Raw genomic sequence first — 20,631 nt, 5'->3', positions numbered from 1 at the left:
TATGGCAGATCAACAGATTGATTGCAAAAATTAGCAAAGAGCACTCGCAGGCGAAAACTTGCTTTCAGGGAATGACATGCTTGCTATCACGTATGGAATGTTCTAAGGGTTACAATTCTTATGATTTTAAATATAGAAATTGAAAACAACGTTGTATTCTGTACATTCACCGCAAATTACATGAATCTGTCGGAGTCAAAGGTTTTGCGGTTATTTCTATCCTCATTCCGGAACCAGCGACTTCGTAGGTCTCATTTAATTAAATAGGCATACTTAAGCGCTTGTTTCGCGTGGGGGCCAGTGCGCAATGGATAACGCGTCTGACTACGGATCAGAAGAGTCTAGGTTCGACTCCTGGCTGGCTCGGAGCCCTTTTGACACCCAATCGCCTTGCAATCGACACGCCGGCCAGTTCTTCAAACTTTCTCGGATCACAATGACGTGCTGGGAAAAGCTCCCTCACCTTGCTTCTTGTTGCCCCGCAGGGCAATCAATCCCGCCTCTTGCGCAACGCGGAAGGACCCTTCAAAGGCGATCACAGGAACGCTCACAGTCTAACGTTTTCTGGTTTCAATCTCATACCGCAAATATGGAGAAAGGATCACACAGAGACACCTATACACAGATTCAAATCAAAGAGGCGTTAAGAAAACAGAAGAGGAGGAGGAAGAACAAGAAGAAAGAAAGAAACAATGTGGATCTACGAGTGTCTTCACCAGTATTAGCCTCACTGGTTTACCCCTCAACCCCTTCCGAATAGAAAGACAAGAGGCTTTGACTGAGGCAATGGTAAATCCAGAAAGGCCGGCTTGTGCGGACCGGATATCGGAGCTGGTCCTGACCACCACGCACTCAAGATTCCAGGCCGCAGCTTGCTTCCCAGCACCGCGGCTTCCAGAAGAGCGCTGGTTCGACAGTTCCAAACGAAGGGTTAACGTGAGTGACGTGTTGATTTTATTTATTTATTTATTTATTGTTTTTTCTTTTCTTTAAGTAACCTGAGCTTTCTAAGTCTCGGCTAGAGACGTGTAACCACCTTGGGTGGTAAGGAGTAAAAGCGACCGTGGCCAGTACGGGGATCGAACCCGCGACCTTGGCGTTAATTAGCACCACGCTCTAACCAACTGAGCTAACCGGCCGCGACACAACAGGCCCTTTCGCTTAAAACTTTTAACCACCATTTCCCGCAGTACCTCTTCGGGCAAAGACAAACGTTTACTTTTCACGGTCCTCGGATACCTAGCCTGCTCCATGTGTAACCCACCAAAGATCTGCTGTGCCCTCTACACAGAAAGCCAAACTCGGACAGCAGCCCTTTGTCCAAAAGGAAGCCTTGGGTTGCACGGCGCCAAGCAAGGGACTGCGAGACAAGTCTCACGTCCACTCCGCCTTCGTCTTTGAGATACGGGTGTTTTTAAAGGGGGGTGGGGGGTGGGGAACAAAGAAGCTGGCATTGACCACCGACTTCTGACATTTCGGAATCATTGCTTCAGGAGTCAGGATGTTTCCGGTTTACCATTCTCTGGCCAGGTGGTCCACGGCTCGGGGATCTCTTAGCTCAACTTGCCTGCAGAAACAAACTGACGTTGGACGTTAGTGATGATATCTATAACAGCAATTTTACTACATTAACGATGTTATCAACAACAGCAATTTTAGTCTGACTCTGGTTGATTAGTGCTCAATTGGCACAGAATTGAGGTCAGAGGGGTCAAGAAAGGACGGCCTGGCAGACCAGTGGGCATTTCCCCCTCTCCGTCGTCCCTCGGTTTCTGTCGGTCAAACACTGCCCGCACAGAATGGGCAGCTGCCAGAGCTCAAGGGCACCGAATCCCGGTTACTTTTCTGCGATCATGTTCTGGCACCTAAGAGATGGTGATCACAGAACTTCCTAAGGTCACATAACCCACATAGGACAAAATCGAGCAATTTTCAGAAATCTACTGTACCCGGACGCTGCCTAAAATGTCTGTCCTGCCTTTGGAAAGGAATTCTTCGCTTAAAGGTAGTATTTGCCTGGTGTGACTCATTGACTTTAGTATTATTGGTTTTAATACAAAAGCGCAGTAACCCCGATCATTTCCTGGAAGAGAGAAGCAATTCAACGTGGCCGAACCTGGGCTAGCCAGAAAGTCTCTTCTCTCTTAGACACACCAGCGGGGGGTGGGGGGGGGGGGGGTGGGGGAGAATAAGCACAAGCAAGGGAAGCGCAGTTTCCGTAGTGTAGTGGTTATCACGTTCGCCTCACACGCGAAAGGTGCCCGGTTCGAAACCGGGCGGAAACATCTCACCTCTCCGGAGTTTGCTTTTTGAAGCATCCTCCTGAACCTCTCAGGAACCTTCCGAGAAACCAGGTAGGCGGCTGGTTACGAACGGCTCCCGAACGCCAACCAAGTCTCACCCGGAAACCTGGGGGACTCCGCGAGCATCGACAATCGGACCCGTCGGAATATCCTTCAGGCACCATATTCCGTCTTGTATGACAGAGCCTGCACTCACTCCTAGTTCAGGGGCTGACTGCCAGCCATTTACACAACAGCACATACTTCCATGGATTCCCCCGGCCGTTGGCCGCAGCTTCCTCCAAAAACGTCGGCTTCCTCTTTCACGTCCAGGAATACGACTGAAAACCAGTGTGCCTTCTTTCCCTTTGGCTTTCTATCAAGAGAAAGCGTCTCATTCTGTTTATTAAGGGTGGAAAGCAACAACAATAACCAAATTCTCCTGAGAGAAGCTACACTTGGAACTTAACCTTTTAAAGGGGTTGGGGGTTGGGGGCGGGGAGGGAGAGAGGGCCCAAGAGGAACGAAAGAAGAGAAGAACGCCCCGATCCTCGGTGGCCGGTTAGCTCAGTTGGTTAGAGCGTGGTGCTAATAACGCCAAGGTCGCGGGTTCGATCCCCGTACTGGCCACTTCTTTCGGTCCCCGCTGCAGGGACTCTCACCTGCTAACTCTTCTCAGAGGAAACTTCTTGCTTCTTAACCTACACACGACTGCGAGGAGTGCAGAGTCCTCTCTATTAATAACACGTTCCAAATCCACCTCCCTCGCATACCTTTTATCCACTCCTTAGCCAACTCGGCTCTCGTCCTACCACAACGTGAACATTCTTCCCGGCAGGCAGTGTTCTCTTTCCTCCGGGACCAGTGGCTGAGGACAGAGAGACGTGCAGGGCCAGAGGGCACAAGAGTGGCAGCTCGACCTAACACGAAAACTGGGCGGGAAAAGGTGGAAAAGATTACTCGCAACCTTTTGTTACAAGCTTATTCGCTTTTAAATTCTCTTTCCAAAGTAGTTGCGCAATCAACGTCCTGTCTCAAATCCTCAAGAGATACAAAGTAAAGAGGCGTTCTTCAAAGGTCGTTCTTTCCACGTCTCTGACGACTCTTTCAGAGGAACTGACAGCCGAGATTGCCCTGTGAGGAAGGACCACACCAGGTGGACTGGTTCAGGATACTTCCTGTTCCCTCCATGTCGGCAGCACTTTGAACACTTTGAGCAAGAAACACAAAACACAGACTTCTCTTTTCTTTTCTTTTCTTTTTTTCTTTTCTTTTCTTTTCTTTTTTTTTTTCTTTTAAGGACAGGAATCGAATCTGGATTCCTTAGACAGACGTGCATCTCATATCGTTGCTTCTGACTTGAAAGGACAGTTCAGTATCATGGTAACTTCTCTGATCTTTGTGGGAAGTCCTTCCCCAGACTTGTACAGTTTCCCTACCTGCGTGCGCTGACCAGTGCTAAGCTCCACGTGGAGTGCTTTCTGGAGGTTTCCCTTCTCACGGCTCTCTCCTTTCCGGTACTCTGTCCTGCCAGCTCTAGCTGCCTTGGTCTCCTGGACTATCCGCCCCGTCACTTCAACTCAGGGAGTTCACCAGCCTCCGCCTGGGTTCCTGTTGCATGCACTGGGGCCTGGAAACTCTCTCAGGGCAGTAAGGACTAGGGTGCCGTCCTAGATCTCACCTCATTCCCAGCAAAATCGCTCATTCCTTTTTTTCTGTCAGGGAGTACCATCCTTCTTTGCCTGATGTTTGGTGTCTTGAAAACTGTTTCGTCTATTTTGTCAGGTTTTGCTTCTTTCAAGCAGGAGGGTGTATCTGATCCTTGAGATTTCGTCTTAGCTGGAAACAGGACTTTCTGCCCTTTGGAGGACGAAGGGGGAAAGCTGAGTCCTCTTCGGTGTGTGCTGCGGGTTGCAGGCTCCGGGGGAGCAGAGAGGGGCGGGCTGGTTAGTGCAGCGGCCTGTCTCAGGGCAGTTGGCATTGCCTTTCTGGGAAACGTGGGGCCTCATGTTGCGTGTGGCAAGCAGTGTGCACAGGTATTGCACTGGGCCTCCAGGCTCCAACTGGGCCAACCTGTCTGGAGGGCTCAGGCTACAAGGCCTCAGCGCCGGTCAGATGGTCTCCTCTGGTGTGTGAGTGTGATGTGTGTGTGTGTTGGGGGGCGGTGGGGGGGGGGGGTGGGCCAGGGCTGTTTGCGGGAGAGGAGGGCTCTTGTGTGAGAGCAGGACTGAGTCCAGGAGTGCTGAGGGGCCGAGGCCGCCAAAACGGGCATTCGGATCTCTGTCCGGCTGGCGGGCTGAAGGTGGGAGTTTTCTGATGAGGGGGTGGGAGCCTTGGAGGGCGTGGGATCCGGGCGCTCTTTCCTTACCGCCGCCCCGCTGTCGCCCGCGGGGCATCGGAACACCTACGTGCTCCGTCAGTGCCTCCCCGTGGGTGAATTCCGGTCGTCCTCTCGGTGGCCTGGTGATGACTGCCACTTAGCACAGCCTCAGAGGCTGAGACTGGATGAATCAGTGGGACCCGCCCAGCACCTGAGTCCACCGGGATGACCCCGCTCCGTCCTTCCTTCCCTTGCTGCCTCTAGTCCCCTTTCTTTCTCTCTCTCTCCCCACACACACGCCCGTCTCTCCTTTCCATTAGGTTACTACTTCTCTGTGGTACCCTTTTCCCAATACTTTATTGAAGTATATTTTTAAATGAAAAGAGTTTATGTGTAGTTTGAGCTGATAAACTTTACCGATGTATCCTACTCCCATGTGACCACCACCCAGCTGGAGACTGAGAACATTCCCATTAGTCCAGAAAATCGCCTTATGCCCCCTTACCAGTCAATATTGCATCCTGCAAGCTAATCGCTGTCTGATGTCTAGCACCAGACAGTTTGCCTGCTCTTGAACTTCATAGAAGTGGAATCATACAGCATATCCTATTGTGAGGCATTTTGGGGGTCCAGCATGATATTTTTGAGAGTGATCTGAGTCCTTACACGTGCAATGTCACCGAACTTTGTTCCTCTTATTGCTGGGAAGTTTATTCTTTCGATTCTATAGACAAACCAAAATGTATCTGCATATACGCGGACACATGACATAGCTCATGATGTTCATAGTGGGAAAAAAGGAGCTCAGCGTGACGGCCTGTCAGCAGAGTGGCGCAGCGGGAGCGTGCTGGGCCCATAACCCAGAGGTCGATGGATCGAAACCATCCTCTGCTAAGCTTCCTTCTTCTAACGCCCAGTTCTTTTCTCCTGGATCGCAGGCACAACATAGCATGAAGAAATCTCGTCAACTTACAGATGCACCTTCTTCTTCGACCACCTCTAGAATCCATTGCCAGCCCCTACCTAATCGTTGTAAACCAGTTAGCGTTTTCCTTTCCCCTCCTTTTCCTTTTCTTTTCTTTTCTTTTCTTTTTTTCTTTTTTCTTTTGCCAGTTGGGAGGGGGGGACGGAGGTGGGGAACAATCCATCCTCCTCACTCATTTCAAAAGAGAGGCGAATCTCTAGCCCTTCTCACTCGAGAATAGTTAAAAAATTTACCGTTCGTTTCCAATGGATCAGTATTATTTCTTCCAGGAAATAAAATACACACTTCACTCCAGTTAGGGTTTTATATTTTCTTTACACTCGAAAGAAAAACATTTTTTCCTGATTTCTGCCCGATGACTATGTCACATTTTTACTTGGGCGCGAGTCTCCTACCCTTTGTCGCCTCTTTTTTCGCTCCTATGCATGATTTATCAAATTTAGATCAAGTTAATGCGAATGTTTTGTGAATTCTTTTTGAAAGCAATACATGTTGCAATTACCATGAAGACACCATTCGCGTGCACTCTACGGGGAAAACAGAAGCAAAGGAGTTAAATGTGAAATGGCAGGAGAAAATGAAATGAATGTGTTAAAATAAAAAGATCTGTGCATCACTATCTAACTGTCAAGCTCAGGGGGGAAAACACACACACACATGGACGTCTTAGGGAAAAAAAATTTTTTCCGTTTTTTGAGGAAAACTTTTTAGTGAAAGTGCTCTTTAATGGGTCCTTACATTATGACAAGGAAGTATAAATTCCTTCAAACAGGAAGCACCCTAAGTAATGAGAATTTTAAAAAATCAAATGGAAAAATAGAAATAAGGTGAAGATGGGGGTAGAGGGACCTGTTCTCTTCCTTTACCTGTTGCTTTGAAGGTGTTCTTATTTGGGCGTCCACTAAACCAACACTCTTCAACTTATTTTGCCTGCTTACCCTCTAAATTGTTCAGAGGAGGGAATAGCCAGGTTCTGACCAAAACTCTGGGTCCTTTGGCTCTGCAACTTGTGCCACCATGTGATGGAAGGGAGGGTTTACGCCTTCAAGACACCTTTCCTATGGGTCCCCAAGAGGTCGAGGCCACATCACTTCCATGTGTGAGATGTGATGAGATAAGCAGTAAATCACGCTCTAAGAGTAGAGAGCAATTGCTCTCAGCCAGCCAAGCAAGAACACTCGAGTATCTGGGAAGGACATGAAATACCTGACCAAAGCGAGCGGGAGGTGGGAGGAACTGAAGCAGGAATGCTGCACGCGCTGCTTTTGGCGTTTGCACCAGGCACTTTTCTTGTTCTGGAAAAGAGGGCAAATGAACTGAATTATAGACTTCGTCCCTGGTGACGGCGGAGTTTACTCCACGGGACCCCGACATTTCCTAGCGAGGGTTCCCTGAGGACTTTGCTGGGCGCGCTGCTCCTCGGCTTTCTTTGCGGTTCCTGGTCTGGCCGAGAGCTCGGATCCTCTTCTGCCTATTCGGAAATAGCGGTCGTCCTAGGAATTGCTGGGGTCGTTTAGTTTTGGAGAGAGCCCGGGATGGAAGAGGCGAGGAGAAAAGAAATGTGAACAGGAAAACTCAGCTCTAGTGTTTAAGGAAGTTGGAAAAAGCGAGAGCACTGTGCCCCAGAGCAGCTCAGCTACAGCGTTGCTACTCTGGAGATAGCCAGATCCAGTAGGAGACAGTGAAACATTTTCCTAAAATGTATCTTCCTGATCGCGCACTGGCTCTCGATGGATGTGAACGGATTCTACTTTCACATTCCCTTGCAAATCATGCCTTTTTATTACTTTTTATACAACATTTTACTGTGGCACGTTACTTCAGGGGTAAAAATATTCCCTGTTGACAAGAAAAAACAAATGGGAATATAGGTGTCTCCAAAGTCTCACCTGTAAACAAGACACAGGGCTGCGTCTCCTTTGTGTATTTTATACAATTTCACAGAGGAGAAAGTGACAAATTCTTCATCTACTTCCAACTACGAACACTACAGTTTTAACGAAAGGGAACATACATATATATCACAGAAAGTTAGTGCTTTAATATTTTTACACTTATTCAGACTCGTAAAAAAATTATTCTCCTTGACTCTCTCAAATAGAAATCCATATTTTGGAAAAATAATTTTTATGTAGTTACTAGAACCCTGCTCACTATCACTCCTACTTATTGCCACCGTTTGTTAAATTTAGATTAACAGTGGAAATGTATTGAAGATTCTACTTTGAATAATGCACCTTAAATAATCATAAAAGCACCTTTTGTAAGCCACACACTTATTCAAAAGTAATCGTCTTTTGGCTAATTTTCAACGAATTCTTCTTATTCCAGCCATAAGAAGTTTTCATCCACAAATGCATGAATTGATGGGAGGAAATATTCCCTGCCTTTTCACCAGAAGATGTCTTACCAATGCAGTTCTACTTTACATATATAACAACTTCCTTATCAAAATTAGCTATTAGTATCTTTTACTGAATGCTCTTACTAAATGTGAAGGTAATTCAAGTCAGAAAAAAAAAAACACTTAAACACAGATTTATAGTCACTGGAAATAACTGAAATTTAGATTTCAGTTAATGTAAATAAATACTTTCTATTGCATAGTGACATGATTGGGTAATTGAGCATAAAAATACATAGTATTAGGATAAAATTCTGTGGCAGAAATAGAATGAGAATATGTTTGTGAGAGAAAACATTCTCGAAATTTTTTAAACTGTAAAACCTCAGTAAGAAGGGCTTTTCGACGGAGGATGAGGGGAGGGGGGGGAAGCGGAAGGGAAGGGGGAGAGGAGGGAGACGGGGAGGAGAGCTGTAAGGCCCAAACTGAGATCTGAGGAACGTGTAGAGAATGAAGACAGGTGAAGTGAGGGCACAGGTGGGGACTAGAGTGTCGCCGGTGAAGAATGAGAAGATTATGGAGCTTGGGGAGAATAGAAAAAAGTTTACCTTGACTGGAAGGCAATGCGAGTACTGAGGAAGGATGACAATTAAGACTGGAGACACGAGCAGGTTAAAAGATTATCAAAGTGTGAAAGGCTCCCAGGAGGAAGGGGGAAAGAACTGGTTCTGTGTGAAAATTCTCTTAAAATGACTGCACTTTGAAGAATGGTACTGTACAGAAAGATGAAAATGTAAGGTTTTCCCAAAGCAAGACTTTTAAAAAGTATTCGAAAGCGCTTTTCCACTGTGGGACGAGATGGCCGAGTGGTTAAGGCGATGGACTGCTAATCCATTGTGCTCTGCACGCGTGGGTTCGAGTCCCACTCTCGTCGATCTTTCTAGGGGTGGGGGCTGTGACATTTGCTCTTTTATGTATCTTGACAAAACAATTGTGCATTGCACAAGTTTCCTGCTTCAGTTCCTCCCACCTCCCGCTCGCTTTGGTCAGGTATTTCATGTCCTTCCCAGATACTCGAGTGTTCTTGCTTGGCTGGCTGAGAGCAATTGCTCTCTACTCTTAGAGCGTGATTTACTGCTTATCTCATCACATCTCACACATGGAAGTGATGTGGCCTCGACCTCTTGGGGACCCATAGGAAAGGTGTCTTGAAGGCGTAAACCCTCCCTTCCATCACATGGTGGCACAAGTTGCAGAGCCAAAGGACCCAGAGTTTTGGTCAGAACCTGGCTATTCCCTCCTCTGAACAATTTAGAGGGTAAGCAGGCAAAATAAGTTGAAGAGTGTTGGTTTAGTGGACGCCCAAATAAGAACACCTTCAAAGCAACAGGTAAAGGAAGAGAACAGGTCCCTCTACCCCCATCTTCACCTTATTTCTATTTTTCCATTTGATTTTTTAAAATTCTCATTACTTAGGGTGCTTCCTGTTTGAAGGAATTTATACTTCCTTGTCATAATGTAAGGACCCATTAAAGAGCACTTTCACTAAAAAGTTTTCCTCAAAAAACGGAAAAAATTTTTTTTCCCTAAGACGTCCATGTGTGTGTGTGTTTTCCCCCCTGAGCTTGACAGTTAGATAGTGATGCACAGATCTTTTTATTTTAACACATTCATTTCATTTTCTCCTGCCATTTCACATTTAACTCCTTTGCTTCTGTTTTCCCCGTAGAGTGCACGCGAATGGTGTCTTCATGGTAATTGCAACATGTATTGCTTTCAAAAAGAATTCACAAAACATTCGCATTAACTTGATCTAAATTTGATAAATCATGCATAGGAGCGAAAAAAGAGGCGACAAAGGGTAGGAGACTCGCGCCCAAGTAAAAATGTGACATAGTCATCGGGCAGAAATCAGGAAAAAATGTTTTTCTTTCGAGTGTAAAGAAAATATAAAACCCTAACTGGAGTGAAGTGTGTATTTTATTTCCTGGAAGAAATAATACTGATCCATTGGAAACGAACGGTAAATTTTTTAACTATTCTCGAGTGAGAAGGGCTAGAGATTCGCCTCTCTTTTGAAATGAGTGAGGAGGATGGATTGTTCCCCACCTCCGTCCCCCCCTCCCAACTGGCAAAAGAAAAAAGAAAAAAAGAAAAGAAAAGAAAAGAAAAGGAAAAGGAGGGGAAAGGAAAACGCTAACTGGTTTACAACGATTAGGTAGGGGCTGGCAATGGATTCTAGAGGTGGTCGAAGAAGAAGGTGCATCTGTAAGTTGACGAGATTTCTTCATGCTATGTTGTGCCTGCGATCCAGGAGAAAAGAACTGGGCGTTAGAAGAAGGAAGCTTAGCAGAGGATGGTTTCGATCCATCGACCTCTGGGTTATGGGCCCAGCACGCTCCCGCTGCGCCACTCTGCTGACAGGCCGTCACGCTGAGCTCCTTTTTTCCCACTATGAACATCATGAGCTATGTCATGTGTCCGCGTATATGCAGATACATTTTGGTTTGTCTATAGAATCGAAAGAATAAACTTCCCAGCAATAAGAGGAACAAAGTTCGGTGACATTGCACGTGTAAGGACTCAGATCACTCTCAAAAATATCATGCTGGACCCCCAAAATGCCTCACAATAGGATATGCTGTATGATTCCACTTCTATGAAGTTCAAGAGCAGGCAAACTGTCTGGTGCTAGACATCAGACAGCGATTAGCTTGCAGGATGCAATATTGACTGGTAAGGGGGCATAAGGCGATTTTCTGGACTAATGGGAATGTTCTCAGTCTCCAGCTGGGTGGTGGTCACATGGGAGTAGGATACATCGGTAAAGTTTATCAGCTCAAACTACACATAAACTCTTTTCATTTAAAAATATACTTCAATAAAGTATTGGGAAAAGGGTACCACAGAGAAGTAGTAACCTAATGGAAAGGAGAGACGGGCGTGTGTGTGGGGAGAGAGAGAGAAAGAAAGGGGACTAGAGGCAGCAAGGGAAGGAAGGACGGAGCGGGGTCATCCCGGTGGACTCAGGTGCTGGGCGGGTCCCACTGATTCATCCAGTCTCAGCCTCTGAGGCTGTGCTAAGTGGCAGTCATCACCAGGCCACCGAGAGGACGACCGGAATTCACCCACGGGGAGGCACTGACGGAGCACGTAGGTGTTCCGATGCCCCGCGGGCGACAGCGGGGCGGCGGTAAGGAAAGAGCGCCCGGATCCCACGCCCTCCAAGGCTCCCACCCCCTCATCAGAAAACTCCCACCTTCAGCCCGCCAGCCGGACAGAGATCCGAATGCCCGTTTTGGCGGCCTCGGCCCCTCAGCACTCCTGGACTCAGTCCTGCTCTCACACAAGAGCCCTCCTCTCCCGCAAACAGCCCTGGCCCACCCCCCCCCCCCCACCGCCCCCCAACACACACACACATCACACTCACACACCAGAGGAGACCATCTGACCGGCGCTGAGGCCTTGTAGCCTGAGCCCTCCAGACAGGTTGGCCCAGTTGGAGCCTGGAGGCCCAGTGCAATACCTGTGCACACTGCTTGCCACACGCAACATGAGGCCCCACGTTTCCCAGAAAGGCAATGCCAACTGCCCTGAGACAGGCCGCTGCACTAACCAGCCCGCCCCTCTCTGCTCCCCCGGAGCCTGCAACCCGCAGCACACACCGAAGAGGACTCAGCTTTCCCCCTTCGTCCTCCAAAGGGCAGAAAGTCCTGTTTCCAGCTAAGACGAAATCTCAAGGATCAGATACACCCTCCTGCTTGAAAGAAGCAAAACCTGACAAAATAGACGAAACAGTTTTCAAGACACCAAACATCAGGCAAAGAAGGATGGTACTCCCTGACAGAAAAAAAGGAATGAGCGATTTTGCTGGGAATGAGGTGAGATCTAGGACGGCACCCTAGTCCTTACTGCCCTGAGAGAGTTTCCAGGCCCCAGTGCATGCAACAGGAACCCAGGCGGAGGCTGGTGAACTCCCTGAGTTGAAGTGACGGGGCGGATAGTCCAGGAGACCAAGGCAGCTAGAGCTGGCAGGACAGAGTACCGGAAAGGAGAGAGCCGTGAGAAGGGAAACCTCCAGAAAGCACTCCACGTGGAGCTTAGCACTGGTCAGCGCACGCAGGTAGGGAAACTGTACAAGTCTGGGGAAGGACTTCCCACAAAGATCAGAGAAGTTACCATGATACTGAACTGTCCTTTCAAGTCAGAAGCAACGATATGAGATGCACGTCTGTCTAAGGAATCCAGATTCGATTCCTGTCCTTAAAAGAAAAAAAAAAAGAAAAGAAAAGAAAAGAAAAAAAGAAAAGAAAAGAAAAGAGAAGTCTGTGTTTTGTGTTTCTTGCTCAAAGTGTTCAAAGTGCTGCCGACATGGAGGGAACAGGAAGTATCCTGAACCAGTCCACCTGGTGTGGTCCTTCCTCACAGGGCAATCTCGGCTGTCAGTTCCTCTGAAAGAGTCGTCAGAGACGTGGAAAGAACGACCTTTGAAGAACGCCTCTTTACTTTGTATCTCTTGAGGATTTGAGACAGGACGTTGATTGCGCAACTACTTTGGAAAGAGAATTTAAAAGCGAATAAGCTTGTAACAAAAGGTTGCGAGTAATCTTTTCCACCTTTTCCCGCCCAGTTTTCGTGTTAGGTCGAGCTGCCACTCTTGTGCCCTCTGGCCCTGCACGTCTCTCTGTCCTCAGCCACTGGTCCCGGAGGAAAGAGAACACTGCCTGCCGGGAAGAATGTTCACGTTGTGGTAGGACGAGAGCCGAGTTGGCTAAGGAGTGGATAAAAGGTATGCGAGGGAGGTGGATTTGGAACGTGTTATTAATAGAGAGGACTCTGCACTCCTCGCAGTCGTGTGTAGGTTAAGAAGCAAGAAGTTTCCTCTGAGAAGAGTTAGCAGGTGAGAGTCCCTGCAGCGGGGACCGAAAGAAGTGGCCAGTACGGGGATCGAACCCGCGACCTTGGCGTTATTAGCACCACGCTCTAACCAACTGAGCTAACCGGCCACCGAGGATCGGGGCGTTCTTCTCTTCTTTCGTTCCTCTTGGGCCCTCTCTCCCTCCCCGCCCCCAACCCCCAACCCCTTTAAAAGGTTAAGTTCCAAGTGTAGCTTCTCTCAGGAGAATTTGGTTATTGTTGTTGCTTTCCACCCTTAATAAACAGAATGAGACGCTTTCTCTTGATAGAAAGCCAAAGGGAAAGAAGGCACACTGGTTTTCAGTCGTATTCCTGGACGTGAAAGAGGAAGCCGACGTTTTTGGAGGAAGCTGCGGCCAACGGCCGGGGGAATCCATGGAAGTATGTGCTGTTGTGTAAATGGCTGGCAGTCAGCCCCTGAACTAGGAGTGAGTGCAGGCTCTGTCATACAAGACGGAATATGGTGCCTGAAGGATATTCCGACGGGTCCGATTGTCGATGCTCGCGGAGTCCCCCAGGTTTCCGGGTGAGACTTGGTTGGCGTTCGGGAGCCGTTCGTAACCAGCCGCCTACCTGGTTTCTCGGAAGGTTCCTGAGAGGTTCAGGAGGATGCTTCAAAAAGCAAACTCCGGAGAGGTGAGATGTTTCCGCCCGGTTTCGAACCGGGCACCTTTCGCGTGTGAGGCGAACGTGATAACCACTACACTACGGAAACTGCGCTTCCCTTGCTTGTGCTTATTCTCCCCCACCCCCCCCCCCCCCACCCCCCGCTGGTGTGTCTAAGAGAGAAGAGACTTTCTGGCTAGCCCAGGTTCGGCCACGTTGAATTGCTTCTCTCTTCCAGGAAATGATCGGGGTTACTGCGCTTTTGTATTAAAACCAATAATACTAAAGTCAATGAGTCACACCAGGCAAATACTACCTTTAAGCGAAGAATTCCTTTCCAAAGGCAGGACAGACATTTTAGGCAGCGTCCGGGTACAGTAGATTTCTGAAAATTGCTCGATTTTGTCCTATGTGGGTTATGTGACCTTAGGAAGTTCTGTGATCACCATCTCTTAGGTGCCAGAACATGATCGCAGAAAAGTAACCGGGATTCGGTGCCCTTGAGCTCTGGCAGCTGCCCATTCTGTGCCGGGGCAGTGTTTGACCGACAGAAACCGAGGGACGACGGAGAGGGGGAAATGCCCACTGGTCTGCCAGGCCGTCCTTTCTTGACCCCTCTGACCTCAATTCTGTGCCAATTGAGCACTAATCAACCAGAGTCAGACTAAAATTGCTGTTGTTGATAACATCGTTAATGTAGTAAAATTGCTGTTATAGATATCATCACTAACGTCCAACGTCAGTTTGTTTCTGCAGGGCAAGTTGAGCTAAGAGATCCCCGAGCCGTGGACCACCTGGCCAGAGAATGGTAAACCGGAAACATCCTGACTCCTGAAGCAATGATTCCGAAATGTCAGAAGTCGGTGGTCAATGCCAGCTTCTTTGTTCCCCACCCCCCACCCCCCTTTAAAAACACCCGTATCTCAAAGACGAAGGCGGAGTGGACGTGAGACTTGTCTCGCAGTCCCTTGCTTGGCGCCGTGCAACCCAAGGCTTCCTTTTGGACAAAGGGCTGCTGTCCGAGTTTGGCTTTCTGTGTAGAGGGCACAGCAGATCTTTGGTGGGTTACACATGGAGCAGCTAGGTATCCGAGGACCGTGAAAAGTAAACGTTTGTCTTTGCCCGAAGAGGTACTGCGGGAAATGGTGGTTAAAAGTTTTAAGCGAAAGGGCCTGTTGTGTCGCGGCCGGTTAGCTCAGTTGGTTAGAGCGTGGTGCTAATAACGCCAAGGTCGCGGGTTCGATCCCCGTACTGGCCACGGTCGCTTTTACTCCTTACCACCCAAGGTGGTTACACGTCTCTAGCCGAGACTTAGAAAGCTCAGGTTACTTAAAGAAAAGAAAAAACAATAAATAAATAAATAAATAAAATCAACACGTCACTCACGTTAACCCTTCGTTTTGGAACTGTCGAACCAGCGCTCTTCTGGAAGCCGCGGTGCTGGGAAGCAAGCTGCGGCCTGGAATCTTGAGTGCGTGGTGGTCAGGACCAGCTCCGATATCCGGTCCGCACAAGCCCGGCCTTTCTGGATTTACCATTGCCTCAGTCAAAGCCTCTTGTCTTTCTATTCGGAAGGGGTTGAGGGGTAAACCAGTGAGGCTAATACTGGTGAAGACACTCGTAGATCCACATTGTTTCTTTCTTTCTTCTTGTTCTTCCTCCTCCTCTTCTGTTTTCTTAACGCCTCTTTGATTTGAATCTGTGTATAGGTGTCTCTGTGTGATCCTTTCTCCATATTTGCGGTATGAGATTGAAACCAGAAAACGTTAGACTGTGAGCGTTCCTGTGATCGCCTTTGAAGGGTCCTTCCGCGTTGCGCAAGAGGCGGGATTGATTGCCCTGCGGGGCAACAAGAAGCAAGGTGAGGGAGCTTTTCCCAGCACGTCATTGTGATCCGAGAAAGTTTGAAGAACTGGCCGGCGTGTCGATTGCAAGGCGATTGGGTGTCAAAAGGGCTCCGAGCCAGCCAGGAGTCGAACCTAGACTCTTCTGATCCGTAGTCAGACGCGTTATCCATTGCGCCACTGGCCCCCACGCGAAACAAGCGCTTAAGTATGCCTATTTAATTAAATGAGACCTACGAAGTCGCTGGTTCCGGAATGAGGATAGAAATAACCGCAAAACCTTTGACTCCGACAGATTCATGTAATTTGCGGTGAATGTACAGAATACAACGTTGTTTTCAATTTCTATATTTAAAATCATAAGAATTGTAACCCTTAGAACATTCCATACGTGATAGCAAGCATGTCATTCCCTGAAAGCAAGTTTTCGCCTGCGAGTGCTCTTTGCTAATTTTTGCAATCAATCTGTTGATCTGCCATGCTTCCACCCGCGTCATATATTCTTATGTACTGCTATTGGACCCTGAGGATGTGTGCGCGGATGACTAATGACTGCCCTGTATTCTCTTTAATTAAGTGTTATAAAGTAGTGCACATTTATTTGGTTTGGAAATGCATTCGGCTGTAAGAATCACATCTTTTCCTCTTACTGTTAAAAGAGTAAGCCTCACTAAGAGGGAGAATCATGGGCAAATTCTGTGATGAACCATGCATCGGATAAAAGCATGCAAAAGTCAACGGTAAAGGCAAAAAGAGGCAAGAATTCAGTCATTCAGTAAAGGTACACACATTCCAGAAATCAAATTTGACACAGAATGTGGGAAGTTAGGAACTGATTTAATACCACATACATTTCAAACAGACAGACATGCTCTTTTTAGACAATTTGGTTGTATGTTTATTTTAGTTTTCAAATTGGGCAAAAGAGACGCCTCAAAATGTACAACTGCCTCGAGAGAAGGATCTTGGATGTTGAGAGAGAGACACGGTATGGTAATGTTCTTGACGGCACAAACTTGGAATCCAGAATGCAATGCTTTCTCATCCCAGCTTTGCCATCTTTCACCAAACTGGCTTTTGCCGTGAAAGAGAGGTGTACAGTGCTAACAGAAATGTGAAGATTTACTTAGAAAGTTTTATCTGAAGGAGTAATGGTGGAGGTCAAGTTTCAAGGTTGAGGAGATGTTCACTAGGTATAGAGAAGTATTTGAGGTAGAACGAATAATATGTGCACACACCCCTGGGAAATAAGAGGAACTGCTTGCAAGTAGGACAGTGTGGTTGGGAGAGAGGGGGCAGTGAGGTACGAAATGAAGCTGAAGACATAGGAGTGGCCATGGAGAGGATTTCAGGCCAGAATCTTCAGGGCCACATAATAAAATAGCCATCAGATGTTTAGGTCATAGGCAACTCTTTTAGAAACACTGCTTTCTGTCTGTCATACTTTTGTCCTCTCAAAGTTCACAGAATCTGAGATCTAGTCTGACCTAATCTAAGCAAAAGCCAGCTAAAATCCCCCCAAACATTTGAGAAAACTCCCAGGCATTCAGATCATGTGACTCCCCTTAGTCCACGAGGGACAAGAGCCAGGGTCCCTGTAGAGAGGCAGTACTACTGGCACTGGCGTCCCAGGAAGGGAGGCGTTTAATCTCCATCTTTAAAATAGACATTTTTACTTCTGGTAATGGTAAAAGTTAAATGGTTAAAGCAGATGTAATGGTATGGTTTTTGGTTTTTTTTAATGGTTAAAGCAGATGTAAAAGGTATGTTTAATAGGTCGCAAAACAGGCTGTTCTAGTCAGGGTTAAGTTTTAGTTAAATCATATGTAAGCCATAATGACTTCCCCATATCTTAATATGTGAACATTTCTTCCATAACCATCAAGTAGAAATACTGTATGCGGTACTTCATGTGTTTTTGTAAATAAGAAAATCGGTGTCTAAAACACACACACCACCAGCTCAATATACTATCAGGACATTTCCCCCTGTCCTTTCTCTCTTCTGAGAAATCCCTCACACAGCCCGGCAAATCCAGAGTGCGCTGTTCATGGCCCTGACTCCGGGAAGAGGCGGGCTTCCTGGTGGCAACGCGGGCCATCTCCGCCCGCCGGGCACGCACCTTGAGTTGAGCGGGATGCCGAGCCCCTGAAGCGTCCGAGAGGAGCCCCTGCCGGCCTCGGTACCCTGCCTCCGAGGGCCCCCGCGCCCCATTCCGCGTACGTCTGTCCCACAGACTTGTCTCTAAACACACACGCCGGTAAACCCACCGTCACCCCTTTCCGAGCCCGGCCGGGACTGTTCTGTGCCTACAAGGCAACTGCCTTTTGAACCCACGCAAGCGACAGGTCTCTGCGCCCAAAGGACAACTCGTGGCAGCGAGCGGCCACCCCTCGCAGGCAAGCCTGGGTGGCTCAGGCCAGTCGGCCTACGGATCCCGGCGCGCAGCCTGGGCTTCCGGAGAAGGGGCGGCTTGGCCTTGACCGCGTTGTGGAAGCACCTGAGCAGAGAGACCCGGATCAAGGCGGGCTGCAGACCGAGTCCCTGAGGGTACTGACGGGGGTACGAACGCGGACCCCGGGAACTAGGAGAAAAAGGAAAGGACAGTGAGGTTAAGCAACGGCCTCTGCCGGACACGAAATCCCCGTGCAGTTTCTGGGGACGGGAAACGTTTCTGATTCATTTCCTCCGCCCTCTCCTCCATTCCTTTCCACCTTCTCCACACACAAATTTTATACTGAAGGTTTCTGAAAATGTTTCTGGCAAGGAAAAAAGAAAATGCCAGAGATGGAAGACATCTGGAAACATCACCTTTTGTTTTTCGTTTGTTTGTTTTACATCCTTGTTTGTCTGATGGCATTCATTCACTTATTCAATTCTAATTGCGGTAAGCACACCTCAGCTGCTTCCTGGCCATTTGCTTGCATTTCAAATCATTTGCCTATACGGTGAAAGTGAAAACAGTAAGGTCTGTTGAAGAAAATTTAGCAAAATACTCCACGCCTTTGAGATGAGCAACTATATGTTAGACAGGACATAATAAGGACTAAGCATACAAGAAAGATTGCTACACTGTATCCCCCCCAAAACTGAACACGTTTTTCCTCAAAAGTCCATTAGGAGAGAAAAACACTAGGCACAGACTGGAAGGACATACTCATAATTCACACACTGTAAAAGGTGTTGGAGTCTGAGGAACCTACAGATACGTGAAAATACAGTAAGTACTTTAACAAGATGTAGGTCTGAGCACTGCTGCTGTGAGGATAGGTTGGAAGCCCTTTGTTTTGAGGTCGGGCACCTTAGAGAGGGCAGCAAGGTAGTACGGAAGTAGTTGCACTTGTGGGTAAAGTGTCAAAAGCCTAGGCAGAGAGCTGTTTCCGCCCGGTTTCGAACCGGGGACCTTTCGCGTGTAAGGCGAACGTGCTGACCACTACACCACGGAAACGTCGCACGCACATCGCGTTTTACAAGTCCAATAAAACGGCATTTGTTTGGTGCTCCCCAAGTCTAATAATTTTGAGTATTTCTCTTTTAGTATATTTTCACTCACTCACCTTGCTTTCCCTCCTTTTGAAAAACGTGCTAAAACAAGAATATAGGAACTCTACGACTCCTAACCAAACGTAACTCAAAAGCAGAGTCCAAATTCCTTCCCCAACATCAGGCAGGGTAACCTCAGGCTCCTAGGGCATGTGATTACAAGGAACTACCCGATAGTACCCTGTGACTTTCATTTCCATCTCTCTTGCTCATCGTAGGACCCAGGACATAACACACAGAGCCCTGAAGACCCCCAAACTACCGAGAGGGCATGCTTGTCTGGAGGAGACTGCTGAGCGGGGCGGGGTGGGCTGTGCCCCAGGAGGGAGTGACGAAAGGAGTAGTGTTTGGGAATTCATGGGACCGGACTTTGTGCCGAGTAGGTTGAGGTGGGAGTCGTCAGTCAACTTCTTATCCAGTGTCACTCACACTGCCCTGGAACGCCTGTGCTTCGAGCCATGTCAATCTGTGCAACAGCTGACGTACTAGCCTATACTTTATTTTTCTCCTCACTTCACCTGCCCTTCGTCACTGTATTTGTCCACTTCCCAGCTTTTACCTCAAGGATCAGGAAGGTGCTCGGCAGCAAAACCATGGTCTTTCCTCGAATTCTCTGTGAGAAATTCGTGATAGGACAGCTCTGCATCAGCACGTCTGACAAAGAGCAAAGCTGAAAACTCCTGCTCTCAGCAACTCACACTTGGATTGGTCACAAGGCTGCAGGAAACAGAGAAGAGAGACAGTATTTCCCAGCTAGCAAGATTGGAGTCCGTTTTTTCCCTGATATCGAGTTGGCAGCATAAATGATGATTTATTATTTTCCAATAATTTGATTAGAAGTTTATTGTTAAGCAAGTAATGAGTAGCCCCCAACGTGGCCAATCCTGACCCTACCAGATGTCCTGAAAAAGTATGCAAGCCTGAGGTAGCAAAGGGCACATGCACTGAGTATTATAATAAGTTTGCATGAAATCAGTTAATTACTTTTAAAATTGCCAAATGAAACCACAGAGATAAATGGTCGTTCATTTTCCGGTACAGATGAACTTACTTGCAAGGCAGAAATAGAGACAAAGATGTAGGCAGCAAAGTTATGGATACCAAGGTGGGAAGGGGGAGTGAGATGAATTGGGAGATTGGGATTGACATATATACACGACTATGTATAAAAGACATAACTAATGAGAACCTACCATATAGCACAGGGAACTCTGCTCAATGCTTGTGGTGACCTAAGTGGGAAGGAAATCTGAAAAAGAGGGGATATATGTGTACGTATAACTGATTCACTTTGCTGTACAGCGGAAACAGACACAACATTGTAAAGCAACTACACTCCAGTAAAAATAAACTAAAAACAAAAAAAGAGGAAACGGTTATAACACTACTTGGTTTACACTACTCTAATTTATATTAGAATTTTTTTCTTGTTCTTTTATTTGTTTTGGATTAGATTTGACTAAAGGCAAATGGGTGAAAACAACTCCAGATTAAGTAATGGGTGTGGAAAATAGCTGTAAACATATGAAAGTGCAGAAATTGAAAGCACACCCATTGAAACTAGATCACCAATTCAGTAGCCTTGCCTCACACTGTATGGTCCACGTAACAGTAATGTAGATGTCACTCATCTGGGAGACTGTAGAAATGGTGACTTTCAGGCCCTGTTGCAGATGTAGTAATCTAAAATCCTCACTGTAATGGACCATACCAGGTCATTCATGCGCTCACAAAATTTTGAGAAGCATGGCTCTAAGGCGCTGTTCAATGTGCCAAAAGGTTATCGGGCG

The 20,631-nt window shown here is 47.4% G+C and overlaps 10 non-coding genes across 10 annotated transcripts; 5 read left to right on the top strand and 5 right to left on the bottom strand.

The window, feature by feature from the left end:
• Positions 1-2,212: 2,212 nt before the first annotated feature.
• On the top strand, positions 2,213-2,285 carry TRNAV-CAC (transfer RNA valine (anticodon CAC)). The gene has a single exon. It is a non-coding gene; the product is annotated as a tRNA-Val (tRNA).
• A 553-nt stretch (positions 2,286-2,838) lies between these two features.
• Positions 2,839-2,912, top strand: TRNAI-AAU (transfer RNA isoleucine (anticodon AAU)). Its single transcript has one exon. It is a non-coding gene; the product is annotated as a tRNA-Ile (tRNA).
• A 2,512-nt stretch (positions 2,913-5,424) lies between these two features.
• On the top strand, positions 5,425-5,496 carry TRNAM-CAU (transfer RNA methionine (anticodon CAU)). The gene has a single exon. It is a non-coding gene; the product is annotated as a tRNA-Met (tRNA).
• Positions 5,497-8,783: 3,287 nt separating this feature from the next.
• On the top strand, positions 8,784-8,865 carry TRNAS-GCU (transfer RNA serine (anticodon GCU)). The gene has a single exon. It is a non-coding gene; the product is annotated as a tRNA-Ser (tRNA).
• Positions 8,866-10,278: 1,413 nt separating this feature from the next.
• TRNAM-CAU (transfer RNA methionine (anticodon CAU)) lies at positions 10,279-10,350 on the bottom strand. The gene has a single exon. It is a non-coding gene; the product is annotated as a tRNA-Met (tRNA).
• A 2,513-nt stretch (positions 10,351-12,863) lies between these two features.
• On the bottom strand, positions 12,864-12,937 carry TRNAI-AAU (transfer RNA isoleucine (anticodon AAU)). The gene has a single exon. It is a non-coding gene; the product is annotated as a tRNA-Ile (tRNA).
• A 553-nt stretch (positions 12,938-13,490) lies between these two features.
• On the bottom strand, positions 13,491-13,563 carry TRNAV-CAC (transfer RNA valine (anticodon CAC)). The gene has a single exon. It is a non-coding gene; the product is annotated as a tRNA-Val (tRNA).
• A 1,075-nt stretch (positions 13,564-14,638) lies between these two features.
• On the top strand, positions 14,639-14,712 carry TRNAI-AAU (transfer RNA isoleucine (anticodon AAU)). Its single transcript has one exon. It is a non-coding gene; the product is annotated as a tRNA-Ile (tRNA).
• A 700-nt stretch (positions 14,713-15,412) lies between these two features.
• TRNAR-ACG (transfer RNA arginine (anticodon ACG)) lies at positions 15,413-15,485 on the bottom strand. The gene has a single exon. It is a non-coding gene; the product is annotated as a tRNA-Arg (tRNA).
• Positions 15,486-18,673: 3,188 nt separating this feature from the next.
• Positions 18,674-18,746, bottom strand: TRNAV-UAC (transfer RNA valine (anticodon UAC)). The gene has a single exon. It is a non-coding gene; the product is annotated as a tRNA-Val (tRNA).
• Between the last annotated feature and the right edge of the window lie 1,885 nt (positions 18,747-20,631).

Source organism: Balaenoptera ricei, chromosome 11 (assembly GCF_028023285.1).
Source record: "Balaenoptera ricei isolate mBalRic1 chromosome 11, mBalRic1.hap2, whole genome shotgun sequence".
NCBI classification, from domain to species: Eukaryota; Metazoa; Chordata; class Mammalia; order Artiodactyla; family Balaenopteridae; genus Balaenoptera; species Balaenoptera ricei.
Note: the sequence above shows the minus strand (reverse complement) of the source record. Positions and strands in the feature narration are given on the sequence as shown.